The 21,120-nt window shown below is 41.2% G+C and overlaps 1 long non-coding RNA gene across 1 annotated transcript; it reads right to left on the reverse strand.

The window, feature by feature from the left end:
• Positions 1–861: 861 nt before the first annotated feature.
• LOC132762046 (uncharacterized) lies at positions 862–20,040 on the reverse strand. The gene is made up of 3 exons (XR_009630063.1): positions 19,979–20,040; positions 1,582–1,628; positions 862–1,040 (listed from the first exon to the last, which is right to left on the reverse strand). It is a non-coding gene; the product is annotated as an uncharacterized lncRNA (long non-coding RNA).
• Between the last annotated feature and the right edge of the window lie 1,080 nt (positions 20,041–21,120).

Raw genomic sequence — 21,120 nt, forward strand, 5'->3', positions numbered from 1 at the left:
TTTATTTGTTCATTATCCTGGGAGCCTTTGTAGCTGGAAAGTGATACAGGAATCACTAGTATGATAATAATCATGATGATGGTGACAAAAAAGCAGCAGTAAGGGGGTATCCAATATGCTGAACTCTCTCAAAGTAGGTTCAGACCTTTGAATAGTACTTGCTCATGCAGAGTTGGACAATGGATTGCCGTGAGAGTAGCAGGTGGAATGGATCAAGAATGGATCCACTGCTCTTGAAGGGATGGATCTACTGACTGCCCCTGTGGGAAAATAATCATGCAGGGGTTATAGACATTTACAAAGGAATTTATAGAATACTGTTGTGATGAAGGATGAAAGGGTTGTTAAATGAGTGGATTCTCCCTCCAGCAAATTGTGGTCATTATGCAGAAACAGATATTACTGGAGACCTTTGGGTCCAAACCAGATCCTAGTTCAGTGATGTATGGAGTATGAGTTTAGTATTGGTTTCTATCAAAGGAAACATTTTCAGAAAAATTGTAGCAGCTTGTTGCTTTTTTGAATAAGAGGTTACTGGAATAATATACACTCTCCTCTGAGAATGTGTACCATTCCTTCTGGACAGACAATCTTTGGACCGTACTATAAACACTCATAGAGGCATAATCCCAGGAGCATCTCTTTAAGCAGACTATTTTTGTAAGTCCCTCAGTGTTTTCACTAACTATGCAGCTATTTCTATGATATATTCCACCTGAGAAAAGCACCTTTTGAAAAGTGACATTATTTCAAAGTTTTGTTTGTTTTTAAATGACTAACAGGGCTGCTAGAAAATAAGAAAATCCTGCTGAGGCCAAAAGGTGCTGAATATGATTATAGAAAGCCTGACATTTTATCTAATGGATCCTGATTTGATTTTGTTAAGCTATGTACTAACCAAACATTAGGTCATCCATACATCCCGCTTTTGTGTACATATCGGTTACACCAAATCAGCTCTCAGTCAGGCAAAATCCTGGCTCCTCATTATTTTTGGCTTGGTTTTCAAGATTCCCCTCGTTCTCTCATCTGTCTTTAACCTACGCAAATAAAAAGACAAGTTAATATTTATATTCCTCAGTCCTGCACCCCACATACTAACCAATCTTCAAGGGAGGGGGGTGGAGGTTGCCTGCTCCATGCAGACAATTTATAGAGCCAAACAGATGTCCAAAACAGCTGACAGGACATCGACATTTTTAAACAGTAACAATGTAACAACAAGTGGGACAGAATTTTTTCCCGGCAACAAGTTTGCTCAAGCAGCGAGTTCAGGGAGTTAACTGCAAAACTGCTGCATATATTTAAACTTTGTGCCGAGGGTCATGTAAACATTCTTTTCCCAGACACTCTGCTGTGAATGTAAAATCTCACTGACCCTTCTGTGTCTTCCCTTGTAAGGTTTACCATAATTCTGTGACAAAGCTACACATTGTATCTGTCAAAGAAAAAAAATCCCAAGTAATAAAAGAGGGACCAAAAGGGAATAAAAAAAGAAAAGAAAGATGCCATCATGCTATTGAAGGAAACCTGTCCGGTTATTATCAGTGGAATCTTGAGAAAAACAATTGGGTGACTCACCCCCTATTCAAAACATTTTCCTTTTCATTCCTTTGGGTCCTCTCTCCCTTTTAAACAAAAAACACATGGTTGTTTCTGAAAAGTCTAAGCTGTCACTGTGGTTGCTTCCTCCTTCACCTTTTTTTTCACCTCCAAAGAAAACACACGTTTAATATATTAGTTTTTATGGACTTCTGTGTGGGAGCAGGCAAATGCCATAAGAGCTGTAAGAAAGGAACCATCTTGAAATATTACCTGCAAAATAAATAGTATCATTAGATTGCTTGCATTTTCAAGGCAATGCCTCACTGTTCCGATGGGGTGAACAAGAACAAGAGAAGAAAGGGAAGATTACAATTTAAAATTCTGGTCATTTCCCTGCTGTCCTGAAGAGATATGTTATTGTCAGGCTCTTCATGTGTCAAGCCATATTCTTCCCATAGACAGCTGTGGACCTTGGAGATTTCATATGGTAGGATTTGTGTGTGTGTATGTGTGTGTGACTGTGTTGTTCTCTTTTTCCTCCCTCTGGTCAAGCTGAACCAGCAGGTGCAAAGTCATCACAGCTCTATTAGCTCAACCCATGGCAATAAAGACATGCTATTGTCCTCTGATTGCATGTCAACTCATTACTGGGCAAGCAACTTGTTCCAGGCTTTGCCCTTTCCCTGGGCAGGCCACACTTTCCTGCCAGGTCTCTTTTAGACCAGACCTCAGAAAGCAAAGTAAAATGAAGACATCAAACACTCTGCTGGATTCCAACCGCATTCCACTCCTCTGTCCTCACAGACTGGACCTGAAAAGTTTGTCTCCTCTTATTTCAGCTTTGACAAAAGCCAAACAATAGAGTGGCTGTTGGCAAAGCCCCCTTTTCTTCCCCCTGTGAAGGGCTGTGTGCATTATGTCAGGAATCTCCATTCAGATTAAGATAATGCATAGTCACTCTTCCCTTGTTTAGATTACAGCTCAGCCTCTCCCGGGGCTCTTCTCATTTTCTTTTCTTGCTTGATAATCCTGTGCTTTACCTACTGAGCTGTCCCAGGACTAAAGAGCCTAAATAGGAAGATAATTTCAGTAAAACTAATGCAGCAAAGACCTAGAGACACAGATGTTCTGCCTTTCTCCCTCCCTCCCTTCCTTATCCTAAGCTACACATCTGGGTGACCTTCCCAAAATGCATCTGTGAAAACCACCTTGGATCCAGAGAAGGGAATTATGTTTATCAGGAGTTTAAATGTAGATGTTTGCTTCAACATCCTTTTTTATCTATATCTTTCTCCCGGAATTTCATTTTGGGGAAAAGTCCATAATGATAGCAACAAAAAATGGCAAGACATTATGATACAATGCCATGTCTTCATTTGATCTGAAGGTGGCGTGTACGGCTGTACAAGTTAGGACTATAGCATTCCTGTAAGTGATTAGAAATTCTGACAGTTTTGCTTTCTCCTACATTCAAACTTTTAAAACTTCAGTTTCTTTCTAGGACACATGCCAAGAAATTCAGGAAATTCTTCAAAAACAAATTAAAGCAAACTTCTCTCTCATTTGGACTGGTCAATATCAATTGTCATAACTGTTCCTGTTGTGAAAAAGATAATGCTGGGCCTGCCTGTCATATAGCTGTGAAAGAAAATATCCTTGCAGGGGAAAAAGCTGTGGCAAGATTGGTACAGCGCTAAAATATTTAATATGCTGGGTTAAAAACACAAACCTGTACACACTAAACATGCAAAAGCCAAGATATGGACTTTTTATTTTCTTCGGCATGCATTTCTTTTTCTTTTTTAAACCAGATTCTTTCCAACCTAAACAAGCATAAATTTATTTTTGAATAATTCTTATAAAATAATCAGAAACAAAATTTTCATTCATCTCTAGTTCCTATAGCATAGTATGTTTGTTTCCCGGCTACCTCTATATTCTGCCTTTCTGCTGATACAGTTTTCAATTGATAGCAATTTCTTACAGTCCAGTGGATGTGATACAGAAATTTAAATAAGGCTAGGTAAAGGAAAGAAAAATACTATTTGCTATATGCAGTCTCTGATTTGACTTTATGTAACAAAATATTTGATTATTTTGCTAAAGTACACCTTCTCCCTTCAGTCACTTTTCAAGTAACTTCAAAACCTGTGTGATCAATGGAGTTAAATATAACTTGCATCAACTGTATATAACTGTAGAAAATAAGCAACACTCTTTAAACATGATATATCTCAGATGTGGGATCATTGTAAGAGGGCCATACTCAAATTCATGCTTGCCAGACTATAATTCCTTTATTGACAACATGAGACATATTCACTTAGATACACATATAATTATTTGTCTACAGCATAGTACTATTCAAAATAGGCTCCACTAGTGGAGATGTATTTGTGCCACTTTTGACCCCAGTCATCAACTCCAGTTTGGACAAACTATTTTAGGTTCTTCCTGGTTGAGTTCCTGGTAGCATCTTCCACTTTACCTACATCACTGAAATGCTGTCCATGGGGGCTTTCCTTAATTTGACTGAATAAATGAAAGTCTAAGGATGCTAGCCAAAGGTGGCGGACTTCCATCCAGTCGGTGAAAACAAGACCTGGGGCTGACTGTAGCTCAGATCACAAACTTCTTATTGCTCAATTTAGAATAAAACTAAAGAGATCAGGGAAAATACACAGACCAGTTAGATATGATCTCACTAACATTCCTAGCGAATATACAGTGGAAGTGAAGAACAGATTTGAAGGACTAGATTTAGTAAACAGAGTCCCAGAAGAACTATGGACAGATGTCCGCGACATTGTTCAGGAGGCGGCAACAAAGTGCGTCCCAAAGAAAAAGAAAACCAAGAAGGCAAAATGGTTGTCTGCTGAGACACTGGAAGTAGACCAAGAAAGGAGGAAAGCAAAAGGAAACAGTGATAAGGGGAGATATGCCCAGTTAAATGCGCAATTCCAGAGGTTAGCCAGAAGAGATAAGGAACTATTTTTAAATAAGCAATGCATGGAAGTGGAAGAAGACAAGAGAATAGGAAGGACAAGAGACCTCTTCCAGAAAATTAGGAACATTGGAGGTAAATTTCAGGCAAAAATTGGTATGATAAGAAACAAAGATGGCAGGGACCTAACAGAAGCTGAAGAGATCAAGAGAAGGTGGCGAGACTATACAGAAGATTTGTATAGGAAGGATAATAATATCGAGGATAGTTTTGACAGTGTGGTGAATGAATTAGAACCAGACATCCTGAGGAGTGAGGTTGAATGGGCCTTAAGAAGCATTGCTAACAACAAGGCAGCAGGAGACGACGGGATCCCAGCTGAACTGTTTAAAATCTTGAAAGATGATGCTGTTAAGGTGATGCATGCCATATGCCAACAAATATGGAAAACACAAGAATGGCCATCAGACTGGAAAAAATCAACCTATATCCCCATACCAAAAAAGGGAAATGCGAAAGACTGCTCAAACTTCCGTACAGTGGCCCTTATTTCTCATGCCAGTAAGGTAATGCTCAAGATCCTGCAAGGAAGACTCCAGCAATACATGGAGCGAGAGTTGCCAGAAGTTCAAGCTGGGTTTAGAAAAGGTAGAGGAACCAGAGACCAGATTGCCAATATCCGCTGGATAATGGAAAAAGGCAGGGAGTGTCAGAAAAACATCTATTTCTGCTTCATTGACTATTCTAAAGCCTTTGACTGTGTGGATCATAATAAATTGTGGCAAGTTCTTGGTGGGATGGGCATACCAAGCCACCTTGTCTCTCTTCTGAGGAATCTGTACAAGGACCAAGTAGCAACAGTAAGAACTGACCACGGAACAACAGACTAGTTCAAGATTGGGAAAAGCGTACGGCAAGGCTGCATACTCTCACCCAACCTTTTTAACTTGTATGCAGAACACATCATGTGATGTGCGGGGCTTGATGAATGCAAAGCTGGGGTTAAGATTGCTGGAAGAAACAGTAACAACCTCAGATATGCAGATGGCACCACTCTGATGGCCGAAAGCGAGGAGGAGCTGAGGAGCCTTCTAATCAAGGTGAAAGAAGAAAGTGCAAAAGCTGGGTTGCAGCTAAACATAAAAAAACCCAAGATTATGGCAACAAGAATGATTGACAACTGGAAAATAGAGGGAGAAAATGTGGAGGCCGTGACAGACTTTGTATTTCTAGGTGCAAAGATTACTGCAGATGCAGACTGTGGCCAGGAAATCAGAAGACGCTTACTTCTTGGGAGGAGAGCAATGTCCAGTCTTGATAAAATAGTAAAGAGTAGAGACATCAGACTGGCAACAAAGATCCGCCTAGTCAAAGCCATGGTATTCCCTGTAGTAACCTACGGATGTGAGAGCTGGACCTTAGGGAAGGCTGAGCGAAGGAAGATAGATGCTTTTGAACTGTGGTGTTGGAGGAAAGTTCTGAGAGTGCCTTGGACTGTGAGAAGATCCAACCAGTCCATCCTCCAGGAAATAAAGCCCGACTGCTCATTGGAGAGAAGGATACTAGAGACAAAGTTGAAGTACTTTGGCCACATCATGAGGAGACAGCAAAGCCTAGAGAAGACAATTATGCTGGGGAAAGTGGAAGGTAAAAGGAAGAGGGGCCGACCAAGGGCAAGATGGATGCATGGCGTCCTTGAAGTGACTGGACTGACCTTGAAGGAGCTGGGGGGTGTTGACTGCCAACAGGGAGCTCTGGCGTGGGCTGGTCCATGAGGTCACGAAGAGTTGGAGACGACTGAACAAATGAACAACAACAAGGATGCTAGATCAGGGCTCTAAAGAGAATAGGGCACCATTGATTATCCATTTGTTCAAGAACCTTTGATGTTGCCAAAGAAGTATGGGGTCATGCATCATCACTGTGTAACTGGATCACATCCAGTTGTTTCTGTGTAACTGGATCATATCCAGCTGTTCCTTATGAATGCTTTTTCAAAGTTCCTGGAGTGATATAATGTAGCATTGCTATTCATAGTTGCCCCACACTCCAAGAAATCAAGGGAAATCACTTCCTTGTCATCCCAGAAAACATTCGCCATAATCTTCTGTGCTGAGCAGTGGGCTTTGAATATCTGTGGTCTAGGGAATGTGGAGGGCTGCCACACCATGGACTGATTTTTTGGTCTCTGGGTCATAGATGTGTGCCTAAGTCCCATCACCACTGTAACATTCCTAAAAGAGAACTCCTTTCAAATATTTTGATATGGCTATCATATCATCTCTTAACATTTTCTACTCCAAGATAAACATACCCAACTCCCTAACCAATCCTCAGAGGGTTTGGCCTCCAGATCTTTGATCATTTTGGTTGCCCTTCTCTGGACAGATTCCAACTTGTCAATATCCTTGAATTCTGGTGCCCAGAACTAGAGACAGTTTTCCAGGTGGGAGTTGTTTGTTTGCTTAGAACAAGAAACAAAAATCTTGTCATACCTTAAAAGAGATAACTCTTTGGTTCCAACATTAAATAAAAAGACAATTCTATATTATAACTTATGCTAACAAGAAAATGATAATTTAAATTAATAAATTTGGTTTTTGACTATATATTTTAATGGTTTGAGGCATATAGGTAAAGGTTTTCCCCTGACATTAAGTCCAGTCATGTCCGACTCTAAGGGTTTGTGCTCATCTCCATTTCTAAGCCGAAGCGCCGGTGTTGTCCATAGACACCTCCAAGCTCATGTGGCTGGCATGACTGCATGGAATGCTGTTACCTTCCCACTGGCGCGGTACCTATTGATCTACTCATGTTTACATGTTTTCGAACTGCTAGGTTGGCAGAAGCTGGGACTAACAGCAAGAGCTCACACAGCTCCCTGGATTCAAACCTGCAACTTTTCAGTCAGCAAGTTCAGCAGCTCAGTGCTTTAACCCACTGCACCACTGGGGCTCTCTTTGAGATATATATATATATATATATATATATATATATATATATACACACACACACACACACACACACACACACACACATACATACACACCATATATTCTGGCATGTAAGACTACCTTTTAACCCAAGAAAATCTTCTCAAAAGTCAGGGGTCATTTTATACATGGGAGTCATCTTATACGCGGGAGTTGTCTTATACACAGGACTCGGCTTATATGCTGGAGTAGCCTTATATGCCGGGAGTTGTTTTATAGAGCGGGCGCTGAAACTTCCAATCCGGATTGGAGAATCTGTGGTTGCTGCATGTTGTGGGGGGAGCTCAAAAATGGCAGTGGCCACGTCCCTGCCATATGCAGCGGCTGTATGAAAGCATTAAGGGTGACGCTGTACAAGTATGGTAGAAGAAAATCCATTCATCAGGATTCGTGGACTTAATGTGGTCTCGATGGTGAGGTGAAGGGGTGCCTCACCAGGAAGGTGTAAGTGAAGGGTGGAGTGAGCTGCAGGTGTCCGGGGCGCCTGGGGTATGGAAAAAAGAGATAGAGTGGCTCTGGGCCCAGAAAAATACAACTCTTTTACCTGTCTGGCCTGCCCTTGTTTCCTATTATTGTACCTCTTCCTCTGCCTGTCAGATCTTGTTCCTGAAGACTGCAGTGAAGTGGTGCAGGTGCGCATGTGCGAGATCTTAGAGGCAGAGAAGGAGGTACAGTAATAGGAAAATTACCATATTGAAATCAAATTAAAATTTTTATTTGGTGTGCGTTGGAAGAGGGGTAGTCTTACATGGCGAGTATATCCCAAACTCTATATTTTAACTGGAAAAGTTGGGGGTCGTCTTATATGGCCAGTAATCTTATATGCCAGAATATACAGTATATATATATATATATGCCTAAACAGCAGCAGCAAGAGTATTAAGCAAATAGTCAAGGCACAATTGAACATAAAAGTTTGCTCAAACTAAATTGATTTCAGTGCTATCCTAATAATTCAGAGGGGAATCATATTAACAGAGCGAATAATATTTAACAGAGTTATACAAGATTACATACTAATGTACTGTATTCCATTTGCATTATTTTAATCTAACTGAGCTCTATGGAACTGTATCCCAAAGTGTGTATAGGATTGTAGCCCAAATAAATTCACCTTCCAAATTAACCTTGGGAACAGAAAACAAAGCCTTGACTATTTTAATCATAGATTCAGAGATTATAAATAAGAACTCAAGCTTGTCACAGGAGTGGAACAACTAGGCAGAATACTAAGAGGAATGCATTGTAAATCTCCCTGCAGATAGAGCATGGAGAAGACAATTGACTTCATCCTCTGAAGTGTTAGTAAATAACTTCAGCAGTGTTTAAAGGAAGTTATTTGCCATCATTTTCTTAATTGTAAAAATATGCAGTGCAGTTGCCAAACTTCACTCCTGCCATAACTTTCCTTGAAGTTCAACCAGCCAATATAAAACTGTCAGGCAGATTGAAGGTGGCTGCTTCTGGCATCCATATATAATATTCAAAATTCAAATAATTATGTCAAATTATTACTCAGATGATTGCTGTTATCAGTGTATGTCAGAGGCTTCTGCCAGTGTAACAATAAAGAAACATTAGACATGATGCCAGTGGAATTTAACAGATGGAGACTGCAACCATATAAATGCTTTTCAGACATTATTTGCTTCATGTGGTGTTAATGATGAAGAAAGACAATGGGCCAATTATTGCTGACTCTGCCATTGGATTGTCTCTTACATGTTATATTGTATGAACTTGTCTTTTTTTAAAAAAGAAACAACATAAGCGCTATAGCTAGGAATTAGTGACTTCATTCATATTTCAAGAGAAACTTTCAAAAACCTGGATGTTTCTTCATAAATTTGGTGCAAACAATTTCATTTAAACAAACAAAAAAATTGAATGGGGGGGGGGGGTGAAAAGCCTAAATTTGCAGTTTTCTCTGGAACCCAGGAGGACTTTGGAGCAACACACACCTTTTGTTAATGTGGTTCAAAGCCATGTTAACCTGAATAAGCTCAGTGCATCATATAGCCACCATGGATTTCCCCACCCCCTTTTGGGGTTAAGTATCTGTGTAGATATGCCCATAGTACTCGAATCTCAGATTTGTCTTTCATCTGACCAGGAACATTTATGTTTGAATTTAGTTTCATTTTGTTTGACCTCATCTAGTCCGTTATAGTTACCAGCCACAAGTTTAGCATAATTTTCCTGGAATTAACCCCAAAAAGGGAGAAAAGGTATATTTTTCATAAGATGACCATTTATTTTGGTTTTTAGCTCTCATTTTACAGGCATATTACAAATGATATATCATTCCTCATTTATGTTACTAAAATATGCTCCTTTAAAATCATTGCAAATTTTTGCCAATTAAAATGTTGGGGACCCTTATGGCCCCCAAGAAAACCAAAACAAAAGGATTTGGCAAATCAGTTCATATTCCATCCCAAAAATCCTTTTCTATCTATTAGGGCTGAGTAAAACTGAAAATCACAAAACCCTTGTGTGCATTTTTTCTTTGACAGTGGACATTACTGTACCTAAATCCTAAAGTAACAGCTCCCCTCTGATGCTGGATGCAATGATGGTTAGTACTTCTATGGGAAACCACCAATGAATACTAGGAGCTATAGGGTATATCTCAGAAGAAGAGATTGGCAAAACCATGCTTGAATATTCATTGCTTAGGAAAACCTTATGAAATTCATGGGTTGCCATAAATCGACAGGCAACCTGGAGGCGCACTAACACCCACAGCACATTAAATGGTGAATATAAGAATGACTGATATGGAGATGGGCTTGTCTGAACTTGGCAGTGATTTCTGTGTCAAGTTTTAGTTCCTGAGAGATATTTCTTTTATTTATTTTTTGTCTTAGAATAGTGTATTTCCAGATCCCGCAACATGAATTTGGAGTGTGATGGGAAGAGTAAACTGATATCTTAACAGTAAATTGTGACAGAACCACACTAAACTCTTGACCCTGACAGCTCTTATCACAGGCAAGGGAAAGAGGTGTTTTATTTTTATAGTTATAAGCAAGTTATCTGCAATCTCAATGGGACTGAGAAGAGAAACTGATACTAATATTTTTTTCAGATTTAAGCTAGATACCTTACTACTACTGCATATGCTTGTATCATTGGATTTTTCTAAAATTCAAATGTGGAACAAAATGATGGCAGGTGCAGCTAAAAGCAAAAATGTGTCTTAGCTAGTTTTGACTCTCCAGTCACTTCTCTGGCTGTGACTCTCCAGTCATTTGTTTTGTGAGGATGGAGAAATGCACACTATCATGATGTTGCTTTTTTCTTGCTAAACGTTTTGGAGGAGACCAGGGCATGACTAGACTCTTCCTTGCTCTGCTCTGCTGGCATTAGAGAGACAGTATATCTATTTGAATTGTTAATGTTCTGTGTGTTCAAGTCATTTCTGAGTCATGGTTCCCCTACTGGGGAGTATTCTTAGCAAGTTTGTCCTTGCCTTCATCTGAGGCAGAACTAAAGCAGCTAGGGCAAATCAGGGCTCAATGTAGTCCCACACTCCAACTCCTATGAGGAGGACAAAGAAAATGGTCTTAGAGTGTTTTGGCCCTAGCAAAAATAAAAACAGTGGTGGGGTAGATAGATAGATAGATAGATAGATAGATAGATAGATAGATAGATAATGACTTATTTTTCTACATCTCTGCCATAATCCCTGAATGCAGTGGCATGATGCTAGAAATCAACGAAATAAATAAAATAATAATAATAATTTGTAATAAAATATGACAAATAACAGCACTTTGTAAACTTTCCTCCCTCTGCAATTGTAAGATTGCTCAAAGTTACTCTAGAGATCCTAAAGCTCTCGGGCTAAATATTCTCAAGCCCCTTCCTTATCTGCAAATTTCAGAATTCCATAAATCCTGTTTCCCCATAAAGCGAAGCTTTAAAGGGGGAAAAAGCTTTGCCTCCTCCCAACGAGGAAGAAAACCAGCCCAAAGTAGTTCCGGCCGGAACTACTTTGGAGGCGGAGCCTGGAGGGTGATAGCCTCCCTCCAGCTCAGTCTCTTGCCTGACGGCGAGGACAGCGGACGTGAAGAACAGGCCTCCAAAGAAGGCCTGCGGGGGCGGCGAGGCATTCGGCTCTTGCCCCATGCTCACACGGAGCTGATCCAGTTGCCAGGCAGACGGAAGGGGAGATCAGATTGACACGCAAGTAGCCAAGGGTCTTGCAGGGGCAAGTAGGCCTTTGGCCTCCTGCCCCTGGGGGCCCATGTTTTTGGTGCCGCATGCTGCGCACAGGCACAGTTCTTTGCGGCGCCGCTCACGTGGGAGTCGTCAGCATCCCCGCCATAGAGCCGTTTGGGCTGGCCGGGCCTTGCAGGCCCCATTTTCAAGCGGGGATGTCCTCCCCTCCCCTCTTTCTTCCTTACCCCCCCCCCTTTTTCCACCTCACGGCATCAGGGGATGCGTGCGACCAAGGGAGGCCGGGCTGGTCATTTTGCTATTGGACACTGCCCGGCTGGCAGTGGGCTCGGCCGTCTGCCGATCTGTCCCCTGCAGTGCCTAATGGCGGCATGAATCGCACACGCTTTGTTCGGGGGCCTTACGGAGCTAATTAGCTCCTTGGACATTTACGGCCAGTGTTGTCTCGTGCACGGCAGGATGGGTTTCTACCCTTATCTTGCTTACAATATTAGACCACTAGTTACTACACTTAGACAAACAGACAATAATCCCCACACTCCCCAAGCCCAAATTGATATTCAGCTGCATTGATGCATAGGACATCAAGTTTAATTCATGCTTAGGTTTATTTTGACCTATTGGATACTCCCACCACCTCCAAGCAACGAGGTTTTTGGGACCTCCATTGGTTTCTCTGGGCCTAATTGGCCTTCAATGTACATTGGCTTATGAGGGTCTGTGGGTTTATATATACATATAGGTCTTTAGGTATATAATAGAAATTGCTCGAAACTAAAAGAGGGCCTGCCTCATGGCCGACGGCCATTTTAAATTGGCCTCGTGGCCAGCGGCCATTTTGTGAACTGCTGATAGTCAGGTCGTTCTATAAACCGGCGGCCATCTTGGACACTTAAACAAATTAGTACCAGTTCGCTAATTAACTACCTACCAGCAGATGCTAGCTCAGATCATACTGCCTGGATAACAATTTTCGCGGTCTCAGAGTCATTTGTTAGGCCCAGGCAGGATTACAATAATAATATCAGCAATAACAACAACAACAACATTAATAATGAATTAATGTATAAGTCGCCCCTTACGATAATGCTATTGGTTATCACAACTATACACATGTGTGTTCATTCATTACGTCGCTGTGTGTGTGGCTGTTTTGTGTGTGTGTATGGGTGTCTATGTATATATATATATATATATATATATATATATATATATATATGCGTGTGTATGTATATATATGTGCATACAAATATTGGTAACAAACGGTTATAACCATTCACTTATCCGGGACGGTGGCTCAGCTGGATGAAGGTCAGCGGCACTAAGTTATCTGGAGATCAGTGGTCGGGAGTTCAAGCCAGCCCGGGGCTGGATAGAGCTTTCAGCCATTGTGTATAGCCTACTGTCGACCTACGGCCCAATACATTGATATCAGGCAGATAAAAGTAGGCTACTTTATATAATAGGATCTACACAATATAGAGTTTGAAAGGCTCCATAGGTCATTAGGCTAACTTTGGAAACAAAACGTTTTTCTTTCCGAAATAACCTTCATAGCTGAAGTTCTTTAATATTGCGTTAACTTCTTCCTAGCCCAGGTCTAAAAGGTTTAGTACAGCAATGAGAGGGTTATATGACAAATAATGTTACCTATATACGACATAAGATAGAGCTGGTCGGACCAAACAGGTGCTCCCCAGATGGACTGAAGAACAACAGGTCGCAGGTTCGAAGCCAAAATGAGGCGGATCATAGAATCATAGAATCAAAGAGTTGGAGGAGACCTCATAGGCCATCCAGTCCAACCCCATTCCGCCAAGAAGCAGGAATATGGCATTCAAATCACCCCTGGCAGATGGCCATCCAGCCTCTGTTTAAAAACTTCCAAAGAAGGAGCCGCCACCACACTCCGCGGCAGAGAGTTCCGCTGCTGAACGGCTCTCACAGTCAGGAAGTTCTTCCTCATGTTCAGATGGATGAGCTCCTTCTATTAGCTACAGCTCCTTATTTAAAGACACAAGGAAAGCCTCCCACAAGGATTATAAAACGTTAACCCATCAGGACATTTCCTGGACAACGTCCTAGCGGATGGCCAATTCTCTCAAACCAGAAGTTATTTGGAGTTTCTCAAGGCGCTCCTGTTATATAGATGTATATATATATATTTATGTATGTATATATAAACGGAAGGATAGAGTGAGGGATTCCACATTCCTTTAAAATGATTCCTGGGCCACGGATACTTTATGAATTATTTTAATATTTACACTGAATTATTGTTACAGGACGTTACCCGGAACAATATGAGGGGACAAAACGACAAGGGTCCAGCTAATAAAAGGTCAGCAAAACACAGTCAGTCCCTCACAGATTCAGTGCCTGACGTCACAACATCTAAGGAAGTATCAACACTTTGCTAGCCCGCATAAAAGCGGTCGAAAAGTTGACGGACGGTTTACCACCTGAGCATACATTCAGTTACCACCATATAACAATGAGGCTCCTTTACTTGAACCACCTCTTTTCTTGTCTCTTTACCTTAGGGCTGGATGTTGATTGGGAGTCTAATCAAAACCTTGACCCATCACATCCCCCGGACGACAGCGGCTTTAGTCGGAGCCTTCAGCGATACTGTCCGTACCTACAAGACATGCGTCATCAATAGCAGGTGCCAGCAGATGTCGGATTCAGGTGATGCCCGATGAGCTGGCCAGCCACTAGGTAATGGGGAGTGGTCTCCACATGTCTAGAGACGACATAACATCACATAAAGCAAAAGAGGGATCCTACACATATGACATAGCGGCACACTGAAGATAGTTCCCCAGTGGCCCTTAATTGTATTGATCAGACGTTTGCCACAAGAAACAATGTAACATCCAATAAGGATAACACTGACCAGACAGTGGTTATTAACCACATCTTCAATGTCCTACAGGAGAGACTGCACCCTACATCTGGGATCCCAATTACCACAACAATCAGTGGTTGCTATTTTTGAATAATGAATATTGGATTTAGTCACCCTATATGTTAGGTGTCCCAATGGGTCACGGGTAGACCAGCAACATAAACAGTACCGCCACCCCATGAATAGGCTGGAGCTGGGCCAATTGGTTTAATTACTTTATGGTTTATGCGGGAGTGATAATACAACATGACCTGGCTCGGGCCCATGCTTTGTTCAAATATCTTGACAGTTCATGAAGCATACTTCAGTTCCCTGGAGATGCGTGGCTCAGATATGGCAACCTTTTTCGTCAGAAGCCAGCTGAGATCCCGCACTACGCTGGGGTTTTTTGGTGGAGGGACAGCTATGGAGACTTGCAATGGCCCTCCCAGGGGAGAGTCATGATGATGTCTGTTACATGGACAAGGAGTTGGATCACCTGAGTTGGCCAAGTCTGGCGCTTTGGATGGCACATGGACATTCAACTCATACTAGGAGGCCAATCAGCTTACTTATCTGAGACTGGGTTCCACTCCCTATGAGGGGTCAAAACTGTCCATTGATGTTAACACCAAGCCGGTAACGTTGTTTTCTGTTCTATAGCTGGTCAACACCCCCCCCCCCCCCCCCGTACCGTGGTCAATTCAGTACATGATTTATGAAAGTCACAGTTCATTTTCACCAATTCACGTTCTGATCAGATTGAGCCCAGGTTACAGCACCTTAACTTATAATATTCTGTGATCCGATTAAAATGGTGCCTGCCATTTATTAATCAGAGATAGATAGTTGGTATAACTTCAAACTTGGTTTAGAATTAAGCGCACGGGCACTTCAGCGGCAGCCCATGAACCGCTACGCATGGCTCCTGGAGATCACAAATCGGACTTGTTGCATCCAAGGAGTGTGCTTAGCAAACATGATACCAACTAACCAAACAACCGAATATAAATTTACTATTTGTCAAACACCATCAGGGCCATGCAACTGTTGGATGGGCTTTGGGCCTCCCTGATAGACACAAGGCCAGACCACCATCATCAGACAAGTTATGACTACTACCTAGATTATTGTAAGAGCCATACCTAAGACTACATTCGGCTGGTGACTATAGGCTGGTGACACTAGCCATCACTAAATGCCAAAAAGGAGTTCGTAGGGACTCATATTCATAATGGCAACAGGTTACAGATAATTCACAGACGTTACTGATTGTTAAAATGTGCGTTCTTGGTCTCATAAGACATCGGTTTTAATTTAAATGGGTCAGCCGGAATTTGCTAATTCATAGTTGTACCTATGGCTTACCCAGCTTTCACATCAGAGGCCATCACCCTTGATACTGCTCCCATAGGGAATAGTGGTTGCCGGACCTTAAGAGGAGAGCTCCAATTCCAGCCTCAGGGGTTATACAATACCAGCTACTATTGTAAAGAGCCTCTTTTGTTAGTTTGAGTTAGTTATTAAACTTGCTGCAAATGCAAGGCTCACAACATTATTAGTCCATCCTAGGAGCCTCAAATAAAACCGCTATTTCAGTTATCAATCAATAATAATTAAACACAATAAAGCTAATGGGGGCTAATGTTCATCGATACGGCTCCACTGTTAAATCATACGCACTTGGAGGCGGAAAAAAGCTCATTGGGTTTCCCATTTACAGAGATACCGCAACTTAGATTTCAACAGTGCTTATCACAATCAAGACATAATTTATATATATGCAAAATAAATAATAACACTTAGAATACCAATTACCATAAATTAAATCAAGAGATATGACAATATTTAAAAATAAGATATTCGGCTCACACTAGTTATAGAAATTTTCTCTTGATACAATACATAAGCGTTCACGTCTCTTCAAGTTCCAGTATAAATACTCCTTACTTTTCTATCTCGATAATAGATTGGATATTGATACCAACAAAATGTGATAGAGAATTACACATTTATCATTAGATCAATACAGCCTCTAGATAGCTGCCATAACTTCCGGCACAAAAGCATCCCATAAATATCATGGACACTGGTCATTGAGGGGACTCTACAAGTCTTTATGACAAAGCGGAGTGACAGTCAACAGTTTAGATTGCCATACTTATGTAAACCTGGAAAGAATCCAGAGATGGTGATGTTGCTTAGTTAAAGCTACGTAGAGTGCAGGCCGCACTCATTAAACTGGAGATGTCATTGGACACAGTGTGCTAGACATTCATATCATGAGAAGGATATGGATATGCATCACAGATGATGAGAGGACCCAAGGGGGTCATGGTGGCAGTTGACCTGTGAGACAGGTATGTTGCAGGCTCAGCCTGGGATATAAGACCAGTTTTGGGGGACAGAGGGGTACAACGCCCCCTGGCCCCTTTGTTTTGATCTCTGTTTGAATCTTACAGCCTCAGTTTGGCAATATATGGATGACTGACCTGCTGAACCGTGGGGTCAGAGAGATGGAGTCGTAGCTCCGACAATTGCTATTATGGCCACCACTGGAGACCTGCTGCCTTTGATACCAGCAACGAGAGGCGGAGGTGGTTTTGTTGGGACTATTGATCCCTAATTGATGGGAGATGAAGTTCTCCTTGTTATTATTGTGAAAACTTTGTATTGTACAGAACTGGGGTAACCCCCAGCCTGTGACTCACTAACATCATCATGCACGCTGTCATGCCAAATACAAATACAAGGTTGTGTTATCACAGTCATCATACAAATCAAGGTCAACACATTTAACAACTGTCAACACAGACAATAAGATGTCAAAGTTTGATCACGCATACATACCTGGGCAGCTTTGTTACAGATTAGGCTAGCAGTGGGTTAAGAGCTGTTTTAAGGGTGGGGGGATGGAGCTAAGTAGACACTTGCCCTCATCCTGTGGCGGAAAAACAGCTAGAAAGAAATACATTTGGTGTTCACCCGAAGCATCCCCTTTTGGGAAAAAGCCATTAACTTAAAACATCACCGGTTGTTACTATAAACAAGGTGACTACTGGATAAAGGGCTTTCAAATGGGGAGGGTCTTACCTCAACATCCTTGAGGAAGATTACTCCAACATTGGCTAAAAGGTTACCCTGGTTTATGTCACACGGGAACCGAGTGCTTCGTCCTATTTTAGCCGAGGGGTAGGCCAGGAAGGGACACTACCTCGGCTTTAGACAATACATGTTCATGCTAGTCTGATTATGATATTCAGTTATTGAATTATTAGGTAACGATTAATAAAGTTGCCCAGTTTTAAAACCCATAACTGTTGTGTTGTGTCTTCATTCGGTGGGTTGGCAGGCAATCCTGTTTCCCCGTAAAGCGAAGCTTTAAAGGGGGGAAAAGCTTTGCCTCCTCCCAACGAGGAAGAAAACCAGCCCAAAGTAGTTCTGGCCGGAACTACTTTGGGGGCGGAGCCTGGAGGGTGATAGCCTCCCTCCAGCTCAGTCTCTTGCCTGACGGTGACCCACCGCACCCGCCCATTAACAGTATAATAGTTGGTTGCCTTAGAGGGGCCGGGTAGGAATTTTTTCCCCTTCTATGTTCTAGGAGGGTTTTTTTGCCTACCCTATACTGTTACTAGAGGGCAGATTGGGTTTTCGGTGGTTATAAATAGGTTTAGCGGAAAAACAGCTAGAAAGAAATACATTTGGTGTTCACCCGAAGCATCCCCTTTTGGGAAAAAGCCATTAACTTAAAACATCACCGGTTGTTACTATAAACAAGGTGACTACTGGATAAAGGGCTTTCAAATGGGGAGGGTCTTACCTCAACATCCTTGAGGAAGATTACTCCAACATTGGCTAAAAGGTTACCCTGGTTTATGTCACACGGGAACCGGGTGCTTTGCCCTATTTTAGCCGAGGGGTAGGCCGGGAAGGGACACTACCTCGGCTTTAGACAATACATGTTCATGCTAGTCTGATTATGATATTCAGTTATTGAATTATTAGGTAACGATTAATAAAGTTGCCCAGTTTTAAAACCCATAACTGTTGTGTTGTGTCTTCATTCAGTGGGTTGGCAGGCAAATGAAATCATAACAGCTAAACTGAATTCATAGTGATGTAACTCTGTAAGGAAAAAATAGTTTCATGCATGCACGTTTTTTTGTATGTTTCTTAAATATTTGTAGTCTGGACCAAAGGTACTTGTTTTGGGGAAACCAGAAATATAAGTAAGAAGGGGAAATGAGACAAATGTTTTCCCTTACACATTCAGTACCCAAGAGACTGACTTTCTTACTCTCGGTCCTAACCGGAAAAGGCAAAATAAATGTGTTTTGTTATAGTTTAAACCCAAGTTTGGTTGAAATGGGACCTATGTCAACTCTACAGTATAGATTATTAGTTAAATTTAGTACCAGAGATTTAAAAGAAAACAATTCACCTCATAGCTCTGGCAAAAAACTTGTGTCTTATGCTTAGTTGCTTTATTTCCTGTTCAGGGGAAAACATCTCTGAAATAAAATTCAATGTCTATGCAATTGCATGTTTAACTAAATGTTAGTGAAAGGCCCAGTTTTGAACTATAGAGGCAAAAATTTTAATAATAAAAAAGGAAGACTATATTAAAGAAGAAAATGACCAAAATTAAGTATTTCATTCCCATAAAGATTGGGAAAAATCTGGTATTTCTCCTAATGACTAAGAGCAAAAGTCCCAACAGAGGTGGGGGTGGGAAGAAACTTGTAAGATTACTGACACAGAAAGCCTTGACTTTCACTGCCATGTTTGATGTGCATTTTCACATGACCCTTTGCATGAACAGGTCTCACTCTTAAGTAGATTTACAAACAAGGAGAATGAAAAGCAGTGTGCAGAAAAGCAAAGAAGAAGTGTAAACAGAGGGTGTAGATGGAACAAAGAGATTTGAATCTGAATATCCAGTTAATGATTCAATTAGTTTTGCACTTTGTTAAACTCCGGTAATCCTTCTTTACTACCTTCCCATATTGAACACCGATGAATGGAAGAATGCAAAGGATCTTAAATAAAACAGCTCTGTAAAAGTAAAGTCTTTTGTAAGCCATTACAGCTTCCTAACAAAATGCTGTCTTTTGAATGAGACATGTAGTTGATAGACAGACTCTGGATAGATAATATATGATTTCACTGAATCTTTAGTCAGTTTTAAAATAACATTCTGCATCCTTAACTAATCCCTTTCATTATACTCTATTTTAACTCAGTGCTAGTAATTTAAGGATTAAAGAGGAGAGACCAAAATGTTATTATCTATATACAACCAAGAATCTCATAATGTCTTGTCTTCCATCCCAATTAATATTCTGTTTTATACTCAACTTGTGATGGATCTTGTATTCACATTGACCTTGCAGTTTCTACCCTGCAGCTCCTGTCACTCACCTTTCTTCTTTGCTCTTATGATATCTCCCTAGATCTGGTGCCAGTATAATAGACAATTGACTGTGCTGATCAGCGGGTTCAGTATGGCAAAGTGTGACCAGTTATCCCTGTTAGTTATTAATTAAAACATTCAGGAACAGTTGTAGAAAAGCAGTGAAGATTTCCTGTAACAGATAAACATGTGGTCTTATCCTGGTTCCACACACAGCACATTGCATGACCTCAGTTTCAAACAAAATAATTTGGGCTGCATCAACACTTTATAATGAATGCAGCTTGACACCACTTTAACTCCCATGGCTTAATGATTTGGAATTATGGGAGTTGTTGTTGTAAAAGATCTTTAGCCTTCTCTACCAAAGAGGGCAGGTGCCTCACCTAAATGTAATTTTGAGGAGTACATAGGACTGAGCAATAGCAATTAAAGTGGTGTCAAACTGCATTAATTCCCAAGATGCACCCACTGTTCCCTGAACTTCCACAACTTGAACTTCCAAAGATCCTATTAAGATCCCCCTCATTTCCCTCCTTCTAATGGCCTTTTAAAAACTGTTCCTGTCTCTAGTTCTCATTAGTTCTATCTAACCATTCAAGAGACAAGATTCTAGATTAGATCCTTTCCTTATAGCACACCACTCTAGTATTCCACAAACTGTGGGCCCTTATACACATGCATTATAATCCAGGGGGCAGGGGGCTAAACAATGTTTAGCCAAAATGTGGGAGGAATAAGAAGGAATGGGATTAAGAACTGAAAACACATGTTTAAAAGGTGTCCTTTAAACCTGAGTCCTCCTGAAAAAAGTGCACCTTTCCATGCCTGTGTATCCCTGTAGGCATGGAGAACACATGCTCCTCCCGAGCACATGCGTATCTGTCAAGCCTGAAACAGACGATCAGCTGATTAGCCGTTAAATGCAGACACACATGGCTCAGGGAAGCAGAAGGAAAAAGAAAATACAAATTCTGTCTTTTACACTTTGTAATCTTAAATAGAGCTTGACTTAAGAATTTGGAGTGAAGGTATTGCTTCGCTATGTGCTGGATCTCATATGTGCATCTCTGGAGATATTTTTTTTAAAAAAATCTTCAACCGGATGTCCCCTGTCCACCGTCCATCTTAATCTGGATCAAAAGACAGA

The sequence above is a fragment of the Anolis sagrei genome, chromosome 1 (genome assembly GCF_037176765.1).
Source record: "Anolis sagrei isolate rAnoSag1 chromosome 1, rAnoSag1.mat, whole genome shotgun sequence".
In the NCBI taxonomy this organism is placed as follows: domain Eukaryota; kingdom Metazoa; phylum Chordata; class Lepidosauria; order Squamata; family Dactyloidae; genus Anolis; species Anolis sagrei.